This window comes from Rhinoderma darwinii, chromosome 1, assembly GCF_050947455.1.
Source record: "Rhinoderma darwinii isolate aRhiDar2 chromosome 1, aRhiDar2.hap1, whole genome shotgun sequence".
NCBI classification, from domain to species: Eukaryota; Metazoa; Chordata; class Amphibia; order Anura; family Rhinodermatidae; genus Rhinoderma; species Rhinoderma darwinii.
Genome location: NC_134687.1, coordinates 640,119,111 through 640,141,791, shown reverse-complemented (window position 1 = coordinate 640,141,791; position 22,681 = coordinate 640,119,111). Strand labels below are relative to the sequence as shown.

Here is a 22,681-nt window from a genome sequence, read left to right as displayed (position 1 = left end):
ACATATGACGTGTCCTGCAGGCCGCCCCTCAGATCTGTTCAAGTGGAACAAGATTTCTCTCGGCTCAAGACATGGCAACTGCCTGAGTGGAATGGGATCTAATAAGTCGTAGAGCCTGAAGACCTGCTTGGTTATAGCAGATGGTAATCGCTTCCCTTATCCATCTGGACACATTTGCTCCAGAGACCTTCTGGCCTCTACTTCTGACATGGAAGGAAAATAAAAGATAATCCGACCTCCTATTCACAGTGCGATTTACATGGACTTTCAAAGCCCTAGCGACATACAAGGAATGGAGTTTCTGCTCTTCCTCTAAGGAGAGATTTGCATAGAAGACAGGCAGTTCAATCTGCTGGTTAATATTCTGCAATGAAGGCACCTTAGGGATGAAATTAGAGAAGGGTCAGCAGCGTCCAATGCCTGTATTTCACTGACATGTTTCAGTGATTTTATAGCCACCAGGAAACATACCTTGATATCTAGATGTTTCAAGTCAATCTCCTGCAAAGGTTCAAAAGGGGGATAAAGCTAGTCAAGGACAAGAGAAAGATCACATTTTGGAACTGGATCAGAGATGGTAGGCCGTATTCCATGGACCTTTTTGATAAACCTTTGTATTAGGGGTTCCCCTAAACATTTCTTTCCCAGGACTGCCGATAAGGCAGAAATCTGCACTCTGATTTTGCAGAAAATTTTGTATATCCCAGATAGAAGGATGTTCTGAAGAGACCTGTTAGTTTCTGTACAACCTGACAGAAGCTATCTTAATTCTGAGATAGATGTTGTTGGTGCTCTTACCTCTGGACTGAGGAAAGCCAGATCCCCTTAAAAAGGAACGGTCAACATCCATGCCGTCAGATTATGACGGTCCAGGTGTGGACAACATTGACAGTTCTGTGTCACCAGGGGCAGAATCAGGGGCAGCCTCCCGTGTTCATGGTCATTAATTGAGAAAACCAAGCTCTCTCCGCTAGTAGGGGCAAATGGCATTCACTGAGACTTGTTCACGTCTGATCTTCAGCAAAGATCTTTGGGATCATAGAGACCGGCAGAAATGATTTGTTGTACCTGAACAGGGAAACCGAGTCCCCTTTGCATTGTGTCGTGCGACCCAATGCGCTGTGATCCTTATGAAGAACATTGGATCTAAAGACCATTCTTCCAGTAAAGGTAGATTGTGACTCAATCTGTCTGCTACAGTGTTGTTGGTCCCTTTGGTATAGACAGCTGAGAGTTGCCACGGGTGGATCTACGCCCATTTCAAGATTGGTTCCATTTCTACAAGAAGGGCTATGGATCGTGTTCCTCCCTAGTTGTTTATATAGGAGACTGTCATGACATTGTCGGACTTTATCTTGATTGCTCTCCCCTGGATGACATGGTGAATGTGTATCAGGGCCTTCTGAACTGCTCTCAACTCCCTGAGATTCGAGGACAAGAGTCTCCCTATGTTGGTGACCAGGACCATTTACCATCAGACCTTGCAAGTGAGCACCCCCCATCCTGTGAAGGATACGTTGGTCAAAATATCGACCCATACTAGGAGAGCAGTACAGACAAATCAGCCTCATACACTTCTCATTGTTCCAGCCCAGCATGATCCACAGCACAGTGTGATTGTGCAGTGAAAGAAGCTGGGCTGGAACAATGTTAAGTGTATGAGGCTGATTGGTCAGCCTCATACACTTCTTTACAACACCCACTTGGTCAAAAGTAAAAACACGCCCAGTTGGGCATTAAGAAACTAAATCTAAAATTGCTCAAACATGATGGTTTTTTAAAATAAAAGCCACTGCTGTTATCTACATTACAACGCCGATCAGAGTATGTAGGAGATAGGGCACTTATATTCTGGTGACAGAGCCTCTTTAAAGAGAATGTGTCACGAATTAAATTTTTTTTTTTTTTAAGTGTCGTTACTTATTTCTATGATATTTTTTACGTTTTTTGCTGTATTTTTTTTTTTCTTCCATATGGTGGAAAGTATTAAAACTTAAATAATAATTTTACATGTTTTCCTATGTTGGCCACCAGGGGGGAGCACTTCCCACAATTACAGCAAGGTGAATAAGGCAAAGCAACCTGACTCACAGCTGCTGTAAATGTGGGAGGGAATCTCACCCCCCCCCCCTTCCTACAAGCCAGGAAAAGGTGTCTTCAAATTGCTAAGCGGTGTCTGGCAGCCATTTTGGGTGTGATTCTGCAGCCGGCAGAAGTTATAGGACAGCCCAAAAGGCTAAGGGTATGTTCACACGCTTACTAAACGAAGGGAAAACAGCTCCTGATTTTCAGCCATTTTTTAATCAAACTCGCGTTTTTTAACGGCCGTTTTTCTATAAAGTCAATGAAAAACGGCTCCAAAAACGTCCCAAGAAGTGATGTGCACTTCATTTTGGTGGGCGTCTTTTTACGTTCCGGTTTTGGAAAACGACCACGTAAAAAACGCCCTGTCGGAACAGAACGCCGTATTTCCCATTGAAACCTATGGCCAGATGCTTGTAGGCTTTCTGCTTCCGATTTTTCAGCTGAAAACATTGTGTGTGAACATACCCTTAGAATGATGAAAGTGAAGTGAATGACTTTTCAGTTGACCGGTTCGCACGCCGTGTATTTGACACGTTTTTTTTTTTTTGCACATTTTACGTGCAAAAAACCACATAAAAAAAAAACGCTTGATTACACTTGATTTTGCGTGCGTGTGTGTGGAGCTCGCCGCTGATTCTTCAAAACAGCTGATAAGCGGCGCCCGTGCACACTCCGCTCTGCCACACCCACACACGGGAAAAGTCTTAAAGGGGTCGTCCAGGAAAACATGGCGCCGCACCTGTCCTCAGGTCATGTGTGGTATCACAGCTCTGTCCTATTCACTTCAATGGAGGTGAACTGCAATACCAGACACAACCTGAGGACAGGTGCGGTGCTGTGTCTCCAATCCAGACACCCCTTCGGTCCTGAGATGACCCGACGGGGGAGGCGGGTGTCAGAGCCACCCACCGCCATCACTGCAGACAGAACCATACAACTATGGAATGAGGGTAGGGCTTGTCCTGAGTGAACTGTCTCTTGTTATGGACAGATTTGTAGTCACATGTGCACCCTCAGCCCGTCCATCCAGCCCTTTCCTGGTTATATCTGCTTCTGGGAAAGCTGGTTGACCACCATTACCCCTCCTACTGCAGTGTTTGGGGATCTGAATAATGAACCTCTCACACTCCAGTAGGAAGGGTAATGGTGGTCACCCAGCTTTCCCAGACCCCTGAACGGTAAATCTCTCTAGTTGTACTGAGACGGTTTGGGAATGTGACTAATGAACCTCTCAGTCTCAGCACAAGAGAGATTTATCGTTCAGGGGTCTGGGAAAGCTGGGTGCCACACTAACAGCGGGCATATTGTTTATCACCCAGCTTTCCCAGGACAGTTACATCATGTGTCCTTTATACAGAGTCTCCTGCACGACTACAGGGGACCGGGCGGGAGAGAGGAGAGAGGGAGACACACCCCTTACCTGCAGTGCAGCTGGTCTTCATGATGGCGCCTGCTATCTCCCTGCAAACAGCTGCTCCGCTGTGTGACTCTGACCTGCGTCTGGTCAGTACTGAGACAGAGAGCAGAAGCAATGGACGGGAGCCGTTCATTGACTCCTATGCCCTGTAGCTGCCGTATTCCATCTCTGTATGTGTCATTAATCGACACACACAGAGATGAAAAAAAAAAATGGCAGCCCCCCTAGTGAAGCAAAAGTTAGAAAAAAGAAAAAGTTAAAACACAAACACACAAATAAAATGTATTTTATTAACATACTAAAAGCAATATTATATAAAAAAATATTTTTTTTGCAACACCCGTCCTTTAAAAACCTTTGCAGATCTAGCCTTCACTAGCCAGTCATCTGGGTAGGGAACAATTGTGATCCCTTCTTCTCAAACCAGCTACCACTGTGACAACAATCTTTGTTGTGGTTATAGACATGGATGATGGCGTTATAAACAGGGATGATGATGTAATACACAGGGATATAACTCCATCATACCTGTATACAACCTATATGTAACCCCCATCATCCCTGTGTATTACCTCTTCATCTCTGTATATAACTCGATCATCCCTGTGTATTACCCCATCATCTGTGTATTATCTCATCATCCCTGTATATAACCCCCATCATCCCTGTGTATTAGCAAATCATCCCTGTATATAACCCCCATCATCCGTGTATTACCTCATCATCCACAGGGATGATGAGGTAATACACGGATCATGAGGTGATACACAGGCATGATCGGTGTTATATACAGGGATGATGAGGTAATACACAGGGATGGTGGGGGTTATAAACAGGGATGTTTGGGTTATATACAGTGTTAATGGGGCTAATACACAGGGACGATGGGAGTTATATTCAGGGATGATAGCCCCATCATCCCTGTATTTAAATAACCCCTGTAATAACTGTTTATACCATCAGGTGGGGTGTGGGGCCATAGGGGGGCAGCCTGGAAGATGAGAGGAGACGGGCAGGCAGTGCGGGAACTCCGAGATAGGAGGAGGAGGGGGCGTGTACAAGCAGAGACAACGTCCTATGTCTCTGCTCAGACAGCACTTCCTGCTGTGTAGAGACACGGCGCGTCATCAACTATGTTTACAGGCGGCGGGATCAGAGGAGGCAGAGCTCATGAAACACCCGCCCGGCCCACTGCCTGTAAAGGTAGTTGAGGACGCACCGTGCCTCTTCTCAGCCGGAAATGCTGGCTGAGTAAAGACACGGAACATCACAGGATATTAAAAATTTACTCTCGGTGCAGTCACGTGACCGCAGATCATAACAGTGTAACGCTGCCACAGGCAAACAGACATTATATTAGAAATGTACTTAAATATGTCCAATTAAGTTAAAATATAAATAAAATGTATTCCTGGACAACCCCTTTAAATAAAAACAAATTAATTTAAAAAAATAATTATTCATGCCAGCTTTCCTTTAAGGCAGAAAGACCCACAAACGAGCAACAACTGAAGACGCTGCAGTAAAGGCCGGGCAGAGCATCACAAAAGAGGACACCCAGCGTTCGGTGATGTCCGAGGGTTCCAGACTTCAGGCAGTCATTGCCTACAAAGGATTCTCTACAAAGTAGGGCTGAGAAATTGAGACCTAAATCAAAATCACGATTAATTGAACATGTAAGCTCGATTACGATTATTGAACGATTATTTAGGCCACACCCCTATTTGCCTTCTACGCCATTCAATACATTTTTATCCCCTGAGCCTGCTGTATATAATATACCCCCTTACACTGCTCCCACACAGTATAATGCTCCATAGTGCTCACAACACATTAGAATGCCCCTATAGCTGCCCCCACACAGTATAATACCCCCCATAACTGTCCTCCACACAGTATAATGCCCCCCATAACTGCCCTTCACACAGTATAATACCCCCATAACTGCCCTTCACACAGTATAATACCCCCATAACTGCCCTTCACACAGTATAATACCCCCCATAACTGCCCCCACACAGTATAATACCCCCATAACTGTCCTCCACACAGTATAATGCCGCCCATAACTGCCCTCCACACAGTATAATGCCGCCCATAACTGCCCTTCACACAGTATAATACCCCCCATAACTGCCCCCACACAGTATAATACCCCCCATAACGGCCCCCACACAGTATAATACCCCCATAACTGTCCTTCACACAGTATAATGCCGCCCATAACTGCCCTTCACACAGTATAATGCCCCCATAACTGCCTCTACATAGTATAATGACTCTATAACTAACTTTCTTGCAGAATAATGCCCCCATTACTGCCCTCATAAATGCACCCCATACAGTATAAACTCCCCCATACTGTATAATGCCTCCACAGCTGCCCCCAATAGTGCCTTTATAAAAATAATAATATACATACTCACCTAACCCCGTTGCAACGATGAGTGGAGGTGATCCCTCTGCTCCTCTGGTCTGTGCAGCTCAGCACAGACAGGTGCGATGACGTCACTGCCCCGCGTCCAGCGATACATAGTGAATGGTCCCCTGCTCTACCATTGGATTCAACTATCTACGTCCTGAAGATGCAGAAACAGTTTAAAACCGGGAATAAAAATAATTGATAAAACCAAAATTCGCAAGATGACAACGATTAATTGCGCTTTCGATATTTTTGTTCAACCCCTTGAATTAAACCTGAAAGTCTACACTTCAAATGCAATTCAGTTTCATTTCACATCCAATGTGGTGGCAGCAGAGCCCAAATCATGAAGATTGTGTCACTGTCCAAATAATTCTGGACCGAACTGTATGCCCCCATCATCTACCGTCTAGACTACTCCACATCTACTACATTCTTCTCTGTGGCTTCCCATCTAACACTATTGTACCCCTCCTACCCATTCTCAACTCTGCTGCAAATCTATCTCTCCCCTCATTCCCCCTCTGCGGTCACTGGCCACCCATAAATTACTAAATTAAAAATGACATGAAAGGCTGTCAATATCCTGTCCCCTCCATACATCACTGCCACAATCTCCGGATACCTGCCTACATGTAATCTCTAGTCCACAACCTGTCCCCTCCATACATCTCTGCCACAATCTCCGGATACCTGCCCACACGTAATCTCCAGTCCACAACCTGTCCCCTCCATACATCTCTGCCACAATCTCCGGATACCTGCCTACATGTAATCTCTAGTCCACAACCTGTCCCCTCCATACATCACTGCCACAATCTCCGGATACCTGCCCACACGTAATCTCTAGTCCACAACCTGTCCCCTCCATACATCTCTGCCACAATCTCCGGATACCTGCCCACACGTAATCTCCAGTCCACAACCTGTCCCCTCCATACAGCTCTGCCCTAATCTTCTGATACCTCCCCACGCATAATCTCTAGTCCACAACCTGTCCCCTCCATACATCTCTGCCCTAATCTTCTGATACCTCCCCACGCATAATCTAAAGTCCCCACAAGACCTTCTTTGCTCTCCTTTTATAGGTTCCGACCATCATCATCATCATCTAGAAGCTTCCTCACGTGCATCCCACATAATCTGGAACTCTTTAACCGAACACATCAGATCTCTCTGACCATCCAAACCTTCACTAGTAACCTGATCACCCCCTCTTCAGAAAAGGTTACATCCCGAAATAACCAGCTGCCACTACTCCACCGGATGACCGGCTTCTACCCTCACCTACTGTCTCCTTCTCTTGTAGAGTGCAGTCTATGCGGGCAGGGTCTCTCCTTCTCTCTTAGGCTATGTTCACACGCTAAACTAAAAATGGTTGTAAAATATGGAGCCGTTTTCAATGGAAAACAGCCAATGATTTACAGCCGTTTTTTATGCATCAAGCGTTTTTTGATGCGTTTTAAACGGCTAAAGAAGTGACCTGCAGTTCTTTTTTACAGGGTGTTTTTTTTTTTTTTACAAATGGCGCGGAAAAAAATTCCCAGTGGAAACGAATCACAGTTTTTGCCATTGAAATCAATGGGCAGATGTTTGGAGTCGTTCAGCCTCCGTATTTTAGCCGTTTTTCGGGTCGTTTACGGCCTGAAACTAGGCCGTGTGAACATAACTTTAGAGTGCAGTCTACGCGGGCAGGTTACTGCAGCACGGCCGATATTCCGTGACCAGAGCCATCTGCTTTCAGCATAGACGTCTGGTGCCCGGAGGCAGCCCGGGCAGCTGATTGGTGCGGGGTCCGGGTGTCAGACCCCTTAAGATAATTTACTGATGACCTATCCGGTTGTCCGATTGTGGAAAACCCCTTTAACGTCCCCTATAATGTACTGGGAAAAAGGAAAAAAACCAATGGGGGGGTGGAATAGGGGAAAAACCAGTGAATCCTATCGTATTTTTAGGTTTCGTTTTAGCAGCGTTCACCATGCGGTAAAAATCACTCGTTACCTTAATTCTCCGGGTCAATACGATTACGGCGACACCAAATATATATATTTATCTTCTACAAGGAAAGGATTTATTCAAGAAATAAAATGGTTTTACGTTGCCGTATTGTGAGACAGCACGTTCTATATTTCCGGTGATAGAGCGGAAGTGAGGGCGTTGTTTTTTTTCTGAGCTGTAGATTTTGTTGGTGACATTTTAGGGGCATATGACTTTTTATTCCATATTTTGGAGAAACGTGGCGACCAAAAACAGCGACGGTCACACTGCGTATAATTTCTTCTGCGGGTTAAATAACTTGATATTTACAATAATTTTGACCTTAACGGATGTGGCGATTACGTTTACTTATTTTTAATACCGACATCATTTTTTGTAAGAAACAAAAACAAACCTATTACAATGGTAAGCGGTCAGCATTGCGCAATTTTGTCAGACGACAGAACTGATCAGATGCCGCGGTCGCTATTAATCTCGACATCTGAGGGAGTAAACACCCAGGATGGAGCTGTCTCCGATCATGGCGGTTGCAGGCGGCTGACAGCCGTGTACGGTGCAGGCTCCGCTCCTTCTAGTGTGACAGCGCACGTCCAACATAACACTATAGATCTGATATCACCAAGGGGTTAAACCCTCCTGTATTTCATATTTACACCGCTTAAAATAAACCATAATAATTAACAACACTGTGCCAAACAAAAACGCACCAAAACCGGACAGAAATGACGTTATGTAACCTTACTACTGCATCATGGGAAATCTCCTGACTGAGAACAGAGAGAACGCTAAACAACACCGGTGACCAGAAGTCACGTACACCAGACCAGCGCCGCTCTCTACCTCATACACGGAAACAGCTGAAGGACGTGTGATGACGTCAGCGCCATGTGACCGGGACGGTGGACTGGCGCTTATCAGTGGAGAGGAGGCATAGCCACGCCCCCTCACATAGCTCCGCCCTAATGTCACGTGGTCATCATCACTTTACACAGCACAACAGCCTGGTCCCCTCACAGAGTCCCGCCCACTCATGTCACGTGAGCATCATAATTTCTCCACAAAGCACAGGAGCCAAGTCACTTTACAGAGCTCCGCCCCTCAAGTCACGTGATCATTATCACAGGTCCTTCATCCAACACTTCGCTCCACTGATAAGCTCCGCCCCTCCAGCGCCCGTAACATGGTGGTGACGTCATCACAGGTCCTTCCGCTATTTCCGGATAAGAGGTAAAGAGCAGCGCTGGTCGGGTGTTCTCTCTGTTATCAGTCACCCCTGTATGAGTATACAGAGAGCTGTCAATCATTGAGTGACCCCGCCCACTGGACGCCTAAACCCAGAAACAGCAGGGATTTAACCCATCCAGTGCCAGCCTCTTTGTGGTAAGTAGTGCAGGAACTTCAGAGAGAGAGGTGAGTTGTTATTTCTGGTCATTGTAGTAACTTTTATAAAAATTACAACAAGGCCGATACTCCTACCTCCAATTTTTCTTCTTTTAAGCCATGCCTTTAATCTCACCCAATCCCCACCTATACACACCCGATTCAGCCCACACAGTATCATGCTGCCATAGTGCCTCCCACACCGTATAATACCAAATAGTTGCCCCTACACCGTATAATGTCCCCATAGCTGCCCTCATACAGTATAATGCCCCATAGCTGCCACCATACAGTATAATGCCCCATAGCTGCCACCATACAGTATAATGCCCCATAGCTGCCCCCATACAGTATAATGCCCCATAGCTGCCACCATGCAGTATAATGCCCCATAGCTGCCCCCATGCAGTATAATGCCCCATAGCTGCCACCATACAGTATAATGCCCCATAGCTGCCACCATACAGTATAATGCCCCATAGCTGCCACCATGCAGTATAATGCCCCATAGCTGCCCCCATACAGTATAATGCCCCCATAGCTGCCACCATACAGTATAATGCCCCATAGCTGCCACCATGCAGTATAATGCCCCATAGCTGCCACCATACAGTATAATGCCCCATAGCTGCCACCATACAGTATAATGCCCCATAGCTGCCACCATACAGTATAATGCCCCATAGCTGCCACCATGCAGTATAATGCCCCATAGCTGCCCTCATACAGTATAATGCCCCATAGCTGCCACCATACAGTATAATGCCCCATAGCTGCCACCATACAGTATAATGCCCCATAGCTGCCACCATGCAGTATAATGCCCCATAGCTGCCCCCATACAGTATAATGCCCCATAGCTGCCACCATGCAGTATAATGCCCCATAGCTGCCCCCATGCAGTATAATGCCCCATAGCTGCCACCATACAGTATAATGCCCCATAGCTGCCACCATGCAGTATAATGCCCCATAGCTGCCCCCATACAGTATAATGCCCCCATAGCTGCCACCATACAGTATAATGCCCCATAGCTGCCACCATGCAGTATAATGCCCCATAGCTGCCACCATACAGTATAATGCCCCATAGCTGCCACCATACAGTATAATGCCCCATAGCTGCCACCATACAGTATAATGCCCCATAGCTGCCACCATGCAGTATAATGCCCCATAGCTGCCCTCATACAGTATAATGCCCCCATAGCTGCCACCATACAGTATAATGCCCCCATAGCTGCCACCATACAGTATAATGCCCCCATAGCTGCCACCATACAGTATAATGCCCCCATAGCTGCCACCATACAGTATAATGCCCCCATAGCTGCCACCATACAGTATAATGCCCCCATAGCTGCCACCATACAGTATAATGCCCCCATAGCTGCCACCATACAGTATAATGCCCCCATAGCTGCCTCCATACAGTATAATGCCCCATAGCTGCCACCATACAGTATAATGCCCCATAGCTGCCACCATACAGTATAATGCCCCATAGCTGCCACCATACAATATAATGCCCCATAGCTGCCACCATACAGTATAATGCCCCCATAGCTGCCACCATACATTATAATGCCCCATAGCTGCCCCCATACAGTATAATGCCCCATAGCTGCCACCATACATTATAATGCCCCATAGCTGCCACCATACAGTATAATGCCCCCATAGCTGCCACCATACAGTATAATGCCCCATAGCTGCCACCATACAGTATAATGCCCCATAGCTGCCACCATACATTATAATGCCCCATAGCTGCCACCATACAGTATAATGCCCCCATAGCTGCCACCATACAGTATAATGCCCCCATAGCTGCCACCATACATTATAATGCCCCATAGCTGCCACCATACATTATAATGCCCCATAGCTGCCACCATACATTATAATGCCCCATAGCTGCCCCCATACAGTATAATGCCCCATAACTGCCACCATACAGTATAATGCCCCATAGCTGCCCCCATACAGTATAATGCCCCATAGCTGCCACCATACAGTATAATGCCCCATAGCTGCCACCATGCAGTATAATGCCCCATAGCTGCCACCATACAGTATAATGCCCCATAGCTGCCACCATACAGTATAATGCCCCATAGCTGCCACCACACAGTATAATGCCCCATAGCTGCCACCACACAGTATAATGTCCCCATAGCTGCCACCATACAGTATAATGCCCCATAGCTGCCACCACACAGTATAATGCCCCATAGCTGCCACCATACAGTATAATGCCCCATAGCTGCCACCATACAGTATAATGCCCCATAGCTGCCACCATACAGTATAATGCCCCATAGCTGCCACCATACAGTATAATGCCCCATAGCTGCCACCATACAGTATAATGCCCCATAGCTGCCACCATACAGTATAATGCCCCCATAGCTGCCACCATACAGTATAATGCCCCCATAGCTGCCACCATACAGTATAATGCCCCCATAGCTGCCACCATACAGTGTAATGTCCCCATAGCTGCTCCCACACAGTATAATGTCCCCATAGCTGCTCCCACACAGTATAATGTCCCCATAGCTGCCACCATACAGTATAATGCCCCCATAGCTGCCACCATACAGTATAATGCCCCATAGCTGCCACCATACAATATAATGCCCCATAGCTGCCACCATACAGTATAATGCCCCCATAGCTGCCACCATACATTATAATGCCCCATAGCTGCCCCCATACAGTATAATGCCCCATAGCTGCCACCATACATTATAATGCCCCATAGCTGCCACCATACAGTATAATGCCCCCATAGCTGCCACCATACAGTATAATGCCCCATAGCTGCCACCATACAGTATAATGCCCCATAGCTGCCACCATACATTATAATGCCCCATAGCTGCCACCATACAGTATAATGCCCCCATAGCTGCCACCATACAGTATAATGCCCCCATAGCTGCCACCATACAGTATAATGCCCCCATAGCTGCCACCATACAGTGTAATGTCCCCATAGCTGCTCCCACACAGTATAATGTCCCCATAGCTGCTCCCACACAGTATAATGTCCCCATAGCTGCCACCATACAGTATAATGTCCCCATAGCTGCCACCATACAGTATAATGCCCCATAGCTGCCACCATACAATATAATGCCCCATAGCTGCCACCATACAGTATAATGCCCCCATAGCTGCCACCATACATTATAATGCCCCATAGCTGCCCCCATACAGTATAATGCCCCATAGCTGCCACCATACATTATAATGCCCCATAGCTGCCACCATACAGTATAATGCCCCCATAGCTGCCACCATACAGTATAATGCCCCATAGCTGCCACCATACAGTATAATGCCCCATAGCTGCCACCATACATTATAATGCCCCATAGCTGCCACCATACAGTATAATGCCCCCATAGCTGCCACCATACAGTATAATGCCCCCATAGCTGCCACCATACATTATAATGCCCCATAGCTGCCACCATACAGTATAATGCCCCATAGCTGCCACCATACATTATAATGCCCCATAGCTGCCCCCATACAGTATAATGCCCCATAACTGCCACCATACAGTATAATGCCCCATAGCTGCCCCCATACAGTATAATGCCCCATAGCTGCCACCATACAGTATAATGCCCCATAGCTGCCACCATGCAGTATAATGCCCCATAGCTGCCACCATACAGTATAATGCCCCATAGCTGCCACCATACAGTATAATGCCCCATAGCTGCCACCACACAGTATAATGCCCCATAGCTGCCACCACACAGTATAATGTCCCCATAGCTGCCACCATACAGTATAATGCCCCATAGCTGCCACCACACAGTATAATGCCCCATAGCTGCCACCATACAGTATAATGCCCCATAGCTGCCACCATACAGTATAATGCCCCATAGCTGCCACCATACAGTATAATGCCCCATAGCTGCCACCATACAGTATAATGCCCCATAGCTGCCACCATACAGTATAATGCCCCATAGCTGCCACCATACAGTATAATGCCCCCATAGCTGCCACCATACAGTATAATGCCCCCATAGCTGCCACCATACAGTATAATGCCCCCATAGCTGCCACCATACAGTGTAATGTCCCCATAGCTGCTCCCACACAGTATAATGTCCCCATAGCTGCTCCCACACAGTATAATGTCCCCATAGCTGCCACCATACAGTATAATGCCCCCATAGCTGCCACCATACAGTATAATGCCCCCATAGCTGCCACCATACAGTATAATGCCCCATAGCTGCCACCATACAGTATAATGCCCCATAGCTGCCACCATACAGTATAATGCCCCATAGCTGCCACCATGCAGTATAATGCCCCATAGCTGCCACCATACATTATAATGCCCCATAGCTGCCACCATACATTATAATGCCCCATAGCTGCCACCACACAGTATAATGCCCCATAGCTGCCACCACACAGTATAATGTCCCCATAGCTGCCACCATACAGTATAATGCCCCATAGCTGCCACCATACAGTATAATGCCCCATAGCTGCCACCATACAGTATAATGCCCCATAGCTGCCACCATACAGTATAATGACCCCATAGCTGCCCTCATACAGTATAATGCCCCATAGCTGCCACCATACAGTATAATGCCCCATAACTGCCATCATACAGTATAATGCCCCATAGCTGCCACCATACAGTATAATGCCCCATAGCTGCCACCATACAGTATAATGTCCCATAGCTGCCCTCATACAGTATAATGCCCCATAGCTGCCACCATACAGTATAATGCCCCATAGCTGCCACCATACAGTATAATGCCCCCATAGCTGCCACCATACAGTATAATGTCCCCATAGCTGCCACCATACAGTATAATGCCCCCATAGCTGCCACCATACAGTGTAATGTCCCCATAGCTGCTCCCACACAGTGTAATGTCCCCATAGCTGCCACCATACAGTATAATGCCCCATAGCTGCCACCACACAGTATAATGCCCCATAGCTGCCACCATACAGTATAATGCCCCATAGCTGCCACCATACAGTATAATGCCCCATAGCTGCCACCATACAGTATAATGCCCCATAGCTGCCACCATACAGTATAATGCCCCATAACTGCCACCATACAGTATAATGTCCCATAGCTGCCACCATACAGTATAATGCCCCATAGCTGCCACCATACAGTATAATGTCCCATAGCTGCCCTCATACAGTATAATGCCCCATAGCTGCCACCATACAGTATAATGCCCCATAGCTGCCACCATACAGTATAATGCCCCCATAGCTGCCACCATACAGTATAATGCCCCCATAGCTGCCACCATACAGTATAATGCCCCATAGCTGCCACCATACAGTATAATGCCCCATAGCTGCCACCATACAGTATAATGCCCCATAGCTGCCACCATGCAGTATAATGCCCCATAGCTGCCACCATACATTATAATGCCCCATAGCTGCCACCATACATTATAATGCCCCATAGCTGCCACCACACAGTATAATGCCCCATAGCTGACACCACACAGTATAATGTCCCCATAGCTGCCACCATACAGTATAATGCCCCATAGCTGCCACCATACAGTATAATGCCCCATAGCTGCCACCATACAGTATAATGCCCCCATAGCTGCCCTCATACAGTATAATGCCCCATAGCTGCCACCATACAGTATAATGCCCCATAGCTGCCACCATACAGTATAATGCCCCATAACTGCCACCATACAGTATAATGCCCCATAGCTGCCACCATACAGTATAATGCCCCATAGCTGCCACCATACAGTATAATGCCCCATAGCTGCCCTCATACAGTATAATGCCCCATAGCTGCCCTCATACAGTATAATGCCCCATAGCTGCCACCATACAGTATAATGCCCCATAGCTGCCACCATACAGTATAATGCCCCCATAGCTGCCACCATACAGTATAATGCCCCCATAGCTGCCACCATACAGTATAATGCCCCATAGCTGCCACCACACAGTATAATGCCCCATAGCTGCCACCATACAGTATAATGCCCCATAGCTGCCACCATACATTATAATGCCCCATAGCTGCCACCACACATTATAATGCCCCCATAGCTGCCACCACACAGTATAATGCCCCATAGCTGCCACCATACAGTATAATGCCCCCATAGCTGCCCTCATACAGTATAATGCCCCATAGCTGCCACCATACAGTATAATGCCCCATAGCTGCCACCATACAGTATAATGCCCCATAGTTGCCACCACACAGTATAATGCCCCATAGCTGCCACCACACAGTATAATGCCCCATAGCTGCCACCACACAGTATAATGTCCCCATAGCTGCCACCATACAGTATAATGCCCCATAGCTGCCACCATACAGTATAATGCCCCATAGCTGCCACCATACAGTATAATGCCCCATAGCTGCCACCACACAGTATAATGCCCCATAGCTGCCACCATACAGTATAATGCCCCCATAGCTGCCCTCATACAGTACAATGCCCCATAGCTGCCACCATACAGTATAATGCCCCATAGCTGCCACCACACAGTATAATGCCCCATAGCTGCCACCATACAGTATAATGCCCCATAGCTACAAGTGCAAGGGACATAACATCCCAATAAAGTATGAAAGCAAATACCATGTATAGTAAGAAAATATATAACTTTATTAATATATAACAATACATTACTATTTTTGCAGATGACACCAAGCTATGTAATATAGTTCAGACTATGGAAGATGTTCATGAATTACAGGCAGATTTAAACAAACTAAGTGTTTGGGCGTCCACTTGGCAAATGAAGTTTAATGTAGATAAATGTAAAGTTATGCATCTGGGTACCAACAACCTGCATGCATCATATGTCCTAGGGGGAGCTACACTGGCGGATTCACTTGTTGAGAAGGATCTGGGTGTTCTTGTAAATCATAAACTCAATAACAGCATGCAGTGTCAATCAGCTGCTTCAAAGGCCAGCAAGATATTGTCGTGTATTAAAAGAGGCATGGACTCGCGGGACAGAGATGTAATATTGCCACTTTACAAAGCATTAGTGAGGCCCCATCTAGAATATGCAGTTCAGTTCTGGGCTCCAGTTCATAGAAAGGATGCCCTGGAGTTGGAAAAAATACAAAGAAGAGCAACGAAGCTAATAAGGGGCATGGAGAATTTAAGTTATGAGGAAAGGTTGAAAGAATTAAACCTATTTAGCCTTGAAAAAAGACGACTAAGGGGGGACATGATTAACTTATATAAATATATTAATGGCACATACAAAAAATATGGTGATATCCTGTTCCTTGTAAAACCCCCTCAAAAAACAAGGGGGCACTCCCTCCGTCTGGAGAAAAAAAGGTTCAAGCTGCAGAGGCGACAAGGCTTCTTTACAGTAAGAACGGTGAATTTATGGAATAGCCTACCGCAGGAGCTGGTCACAGCAGGGACAGTAGATGGCTTTAAAAAAGGGTTAGATAATTTCCTAGAACAAAAAAATATTAGCTCCTATGTGTAGTAATTTTTCCTTCCCTTTTCCCTTCCCTTGGTTGAACTTGATGGACATGTGTCTTTTTTCAGCCGTACTAACTATGTAACTATGTAACTATATGGTATAACGATATCAGATATAATGAAAAATATGGCGGATCATATATCTAAAGGAGTAGCAATCTGGTAAAGCTCCTCCGCTCGCCAAAGACTCCCTGGACACAGCGATACTTTAAGCTCTGTGCTCGGGGAAGCCCTTGACGGTGCTGCCTATATATGGACAATATGGACAGTGACGTCCGTGGCTAATACTTGAGCGGAATCCCTGTTGCCGACTCTGGGCGGGTATTCTTCTCATAAATTGACAGAACCGTCAAGGGCTCCCCCGAGCACAGCGCTTAAAGTATCGCTGTGTCCAGGGAGTCTTCGGCGAGCGGAGGAGCTCCCTCTGCTCCTCCGCTATGAACTAATTCTGAAGCAGATGGTTCCCTGCTTCAGAATTAGTTTGAAAGTGGGACATATCCCCCGGGCTGCCCAGGACAGCGGGACACCGCCCGGAATCCGGGACTGTCCCGCTGAATCCGGGACGGTTGAGAAGTATGAGATAGATAGATGAATAGATATGAGATGGATAAATAGATAGATAGATATGAGATAGATAGATGAATAGATATGAGATAGATAGATAGATAGATAGATAGATAGATAGATGTTTAACCCCTTAATGACCAGCCGATTTTAGACCTTAATGACCAAGCCATTTTTTTATGGTTTTCCATCGTCTCATTCCAAGAGCTATACACTTTTTATTTTTGCGCTGTATAAGGTCTTGTTTTTTGCAGGACAAGTTGTATTTTTTAATACCACCATTTTGAGGTACATATTATTTATTGATTAACTTTTATTAACTTTTTTTGGGGGGAATAGAAAAAAAATCAGCAATTTCGCCACTCTTTTTTTGCATCCTAAATTTACGCTGTTTAACGTGTGGTATAAATAACACAATAACTTTATTCAGCGGGTTGTTGCGATTGCAACAATATGAAATTTGTTTAGTTTTTGTATGTTTTACTACTTTTACACAGTGTAAACACTTATTTTTCAAAATTATTTGTTTTTGTGCCTCCATATTTGAAGAGCCGTAACGTTTTTATTTTTTTGCCGATGTAGTTGTATGAGGGCTTTTTTTTTGCAGGAAAACTTGTAGTTTTTATCGGTATCATTTGAGAGTAGATGCGACTTTTTGATCACTTTTTATCACATTTTTTTTAAGGCTGGATTCAAAGAAAACAGCAATTTTTGCATGTTATTTTATTTTTTACGGCGTTCACCGTGCGGGTTAAATGATGTAATAGGTTTATAGTCGGCGTCGTTACGGACGCGGCGATACCAAATATGTGTAACTTTTTTACTTTATTATGTTTGTTAATAATAAAGCTGTTTGTAAGGGGAAAAAGTGGGTTTTTAATTTTTTTTTCACTTTTTAAGAAACTTTTTTTTAAAACTTTTTTGCTAGTCCCACTAGGAGTCTTCACTATGCGATAATCCAATTGCATTTATAATACACTGCAATACTATTGTATTGCAGTGTATTTTGCCTGTCCGCGTAAAACGGACAGGCATCTGCTAGGACATGCCTCCGGTATGACCTAGCAGGCATTCGCTCCAGGCAGACCTAGGAGCCTTTATTAGGCCCCCGGCTGCCATCGGAGACACAGACACTCGGCGATCTTATCGTCGGGCGTCTGTGGGATGAGAGGGAGCTCCCTCCCTCTCTCCAAAACCACTCCGATGCGGTGCACGCTATTGTGCACCGCATCTGAGGGGTTAAACGGGTGATATCCATACTAATATCGATCTCACCCGGTCGAGCAGGGACGCCCCCTCTGGCAGCTGAGAGCAGGGAGATTTGACATCTCCCTGCTCTGTTTACTTATTCCGATGCAATAGACTTTTTACGGCGCTGCATCGGAATAAGGCCCGTTAGTGACCGACGTAGAAACACTATGGGCCGGTCACTAACGGGTTAATGGAGAAATGTGTTGTTTTGTGAACTCTGCTCTTACCATTACGTAGCTCTCAGTCTGTTACCTCTTCTCCACTCCTGTCCTCAATAACACCTTCACATGATTGGCAAATCACCAACCCGCACAAGATCCGCACGCTCATCTCCTGAAATACCCTGTGCTGCCTTAAACTCTGTGGACAGGTCAGGATCCTGGTTTTTTTAAATGCTGCTGGGGAACCCGCTCGATCCACTATATAAGGCTGCGCCTCCATCCTCTTCTGCCCCAGTCACTTATTCCCAAGCACTGTAAACTTTCAGATTGGTTGCGCTGTGAATATTCGGAGAACGTGATTGGTTTATGTGCAGGGTAATGAACATACAGACAAGCAGTAGAAGGCTGACTAAGGGCTGATCATTTCAATGAATTCAGTCTTCTACTGCTTGTATGTATTTTTTTCTCGTGACATGTTGCACTTTATGTTAGTGAAAAAATGTTGTCGATAATTTTGGTATTTATTTCTGAAAAACACCACAATTTTTAAAACATTTGCAAAAATTTGCATTTTTCTAAATTTAAACGTATCTGCTTGTAAAACAGATAGTAATACCACACACAATAGTTACTGGTTAACATTTCCCATAAGTCTACTTTATGTTTGCATAGTTTTTTGAACGTTCTTTTATTTTTCTAGGACGTCACAAGGCTTAGAACTTTAGCAGCAATTTCTCATATTTTAAAGAAAATTTCAAAAGGCCATTTTTTCAGGGACCAATTCAGTTCTGAAGTGGCTTTGATGGCCTTCTATATTAGAAAATCCCCAGAAGTCACCCCATTTTGAAAACTGCAACCCTCAAAGTATTCGAATCAGTATTCACAAAGTATTTTAACCCTTTAGGCGTTTCACAGGAATTAAAGCAAAGTAGAGGTGAAATGTACAAAATTTTATTTTTTTTTGCCGAAATGAATTTCTAATAATCTTTTTTTCTGTAACACAGAAGGTTTTACCAGAGAAATGCAACTCAATATTTATTGCCCAGATTCTGCAGTTTTTAGAAATATCCCACATGTGGCTCTAGTGCGGTAATGGATGGAAACACCGGCCTCAGAAGCAAAGGAGCACCTAGTGGATTTTGGGCCTCTTTTTTTAGAATATATTTTAGGCACCGTGTCAAGTTTGAAGAGGTCATGTGGTGCCAAAACAGTGAAAACACCCCAAAAGTTACCCCATTTTGGAAACTACACCCCTCAAGGAATTTATCTAGGTGTATAGTTAGCATTTTGATCACACAGGTTTTCGCTAAATTTATTAGAATTAGTCTGTAAAAATGAAAATCTAAATTTTTTCGAAAAAAACATAGAAATATTTAATATTTACAAGAAATAATAAAGAACATCCACCCCAACATTTGTAAAGCAATGTCTCCCGATTACGGCAATATCCCACATGTGATAATAAACTGCTGATTGGACCCACAGCAAGGCTCAGAAGGGAAAGAGCGCCATTTGGATTTTGGAGCAGGGATTTTGCTGGATTGGTTTTCGGTTCCATGTCGAGTTTGCAACACCCTGGAGGGACCAAAACAGGGGAAACCCTCCAAAAGTAACCCCATTTTGGAAACTGCACCTATCAAGGAATTTGTCTATGGGTATAGTGAGCATTTAGACTCCACGGGTCTTTTGCAGAATTTAGTAGAATTAGGCTGTGAAAATTAAGATCATAATTTTTTTCCACTAAAATGTTGAATTTTCTCATTTTCACAAGGAATAAAGGAGAAATAAACAACCAATTTTTGTAAAGCAAATTCTCCCGAGTTCGGAAATACCCCACATGCGGTCATATGTTTTTTTCATTAGAAATGAATTAACCCTTACAGGACTGATCAATTTTTTGCTTTCTTATTTTCGTTTTTCACTCCCTGCCTTCCAAGAGCCATAACTTTTCTTCTTTTTCCGTCAGTAGAGCGATGTGAGAGCTTATTTCTTGTGGGAGGAATTGTAGTTTCTATTGACATATATAACATTGATAAAGGTTTTTTTGTTTAACTTTAAACTTTTTTTCTCTCTCACCACTAATAACTTTAATTCTTCTACACATTTTATTCGTCCCCTTAGGGGGCTTGAACCAGCGATCATTGGATCGCTGGTACAATATACTGCAATACTAATGTATTGCAGTATATTGTTGTTTTTACAGGCTTCTGTAACCGCACGATCGCTGTTCCTGTCAGTTAGTCCTCGGTGTCAGCTGTAATACACAGCTGACACTCACAGCGTATGGAGCAGGCTCAGCATGTGAGCCCGCTCCATACATCAACCCCCGCACCATGACGTGCTATTAAGTCATAGTGCGCAAAGGGGTTAATGCACAGCGGATAGTGTGAATATTGCAATTTTCCACTGATATGCCAATTTAATGCATAATATGTTGTGCCCAGTTTGTGCCACTGAAGACAAATACCTCATAAAATGTTAAGCATGTTCTACCGTGTATGGCGATGCCATATATGTGGGCGCAAACTGCTGTTTGGGCACGCTGCAGGGCTCAGAAGGGAGGGGCGCCATTTTGCTTTTGGAGCGCAGATGTTGCTTGGTAGTTTTTCTGTTTTGGGTTTCGCTGATATTTCAGTTTATAATGTGGGGGTATATGTAATCTGTGCGGGGTACATCAGGGCATAATAAGGGGGTATAATAATTCGGTAAATAAATAATAATTCATAGATCTGTGGCCGGTGTCGCACTGATAAATGGTGTCGGATGTTACCCGCTTTTAGAAAACACTGCACATTTTGCAAACGCCATATTCTGAGAGCCAGAGCTTCTTTATTTTTTAACCACCGGAGCTGCGTGAGGGCTTATTTGTTGCGCGACAATCTGTAGTTTTCATTGGTACCATTTTGGGCTAATTTTTTATTAAATTTTTTTGCAAGCCGGGTCACCAAAAACAAGCAATTCTGACAATGTTTTTTAGTTTATTTTTTGCGGTGTTCACCGTGCACTATAAGTGACAATTTTACTTTATTCTGCGGGTCGGTACGATTACGGCGATACCATATGTATATAGGTTTTTTTATGTTTTGCAGCGTTTACGCAATAATATTACTTTTTTATAAAATCATTTATTTTTTGTGTCACCATATTCTGAGAGCCGTAACTTTTTTATTTTTCAGTCAAGAAAGCTGTGTAAGGGCTTGTTTCTTTGCGGGACGGGTTGTAGTTTTTATCGGTACTATTTTCGGGTACATGCAACTTTTTGATCACTTTTTATTCTCTATTTTGGGAGTGGTGTCGTTTTTTATTGATTTTTGTTTTGGGGTGTTCATCGTGCGGAAAAGAATAACACTACAGTTTTATAGTTGGTGTCGTTACGAACGCGGTGATACCAGATATGTGTACTTTTTTTGACGTGTTCATTTTTTTCCTATAATGAAAGTCTTATTATAGGAAAAAAATGCAGTGTTTGTTTATATGACTCATAACTTTTATTTTTACACTTTTTTTAAAACATTTTTATTACTTTTTTTTACTTTTTTCACTTGTCCCAATAGGGGACATTTAGACTTGCAGCTCTGATCACTGCTGGAATACATTACACTACATACATAGTGTAATGCATTCCAACTGTCGTTGTGACGTGAGAGTCACACTTAGGCCTCATTTACACGAACGTGATATACGTCCGTGAGACTCGCGTGCTTTTCACGCGGGTCGCACGGACCTATACAAGTCTATGGGGGCATGCAGACAGTCCGTGAGTTTTGCTCAGCGTGAGTGCGCTGAAAAAAACTCACGACATGTTCTAAAAATCTGCGTTTTTCACTCATCACGCACCCATTGAAGTCAATGGGTGCGTGAAAACCACGAAGGTCACACG

The 22,681-nt window shown here is 44.7% G+C and overlaps 1 protein-coding gene across 1 annotated transcript in view; it reads left to right on the top strand.

The window, feature by feature from the left end:
- Nucleotides 1-9,148: 9,148 nt before the first annotated feature.
- Nucleotides 9,149-22,681, top strand: part of LOC142661064 (uncharacterized) — a 99,261-nt gene continuing 85,728 nt past the window's right edge. Inside the window, exon 1 of the mRNA XM_075838321.1 lies at nt 9,149-9,302. The gene's annotated coding sequence lies outside the window, so the exon portion shown is untranslated. The remainder of the gene's footprint in view (nt 9,303-22,681) is intronic.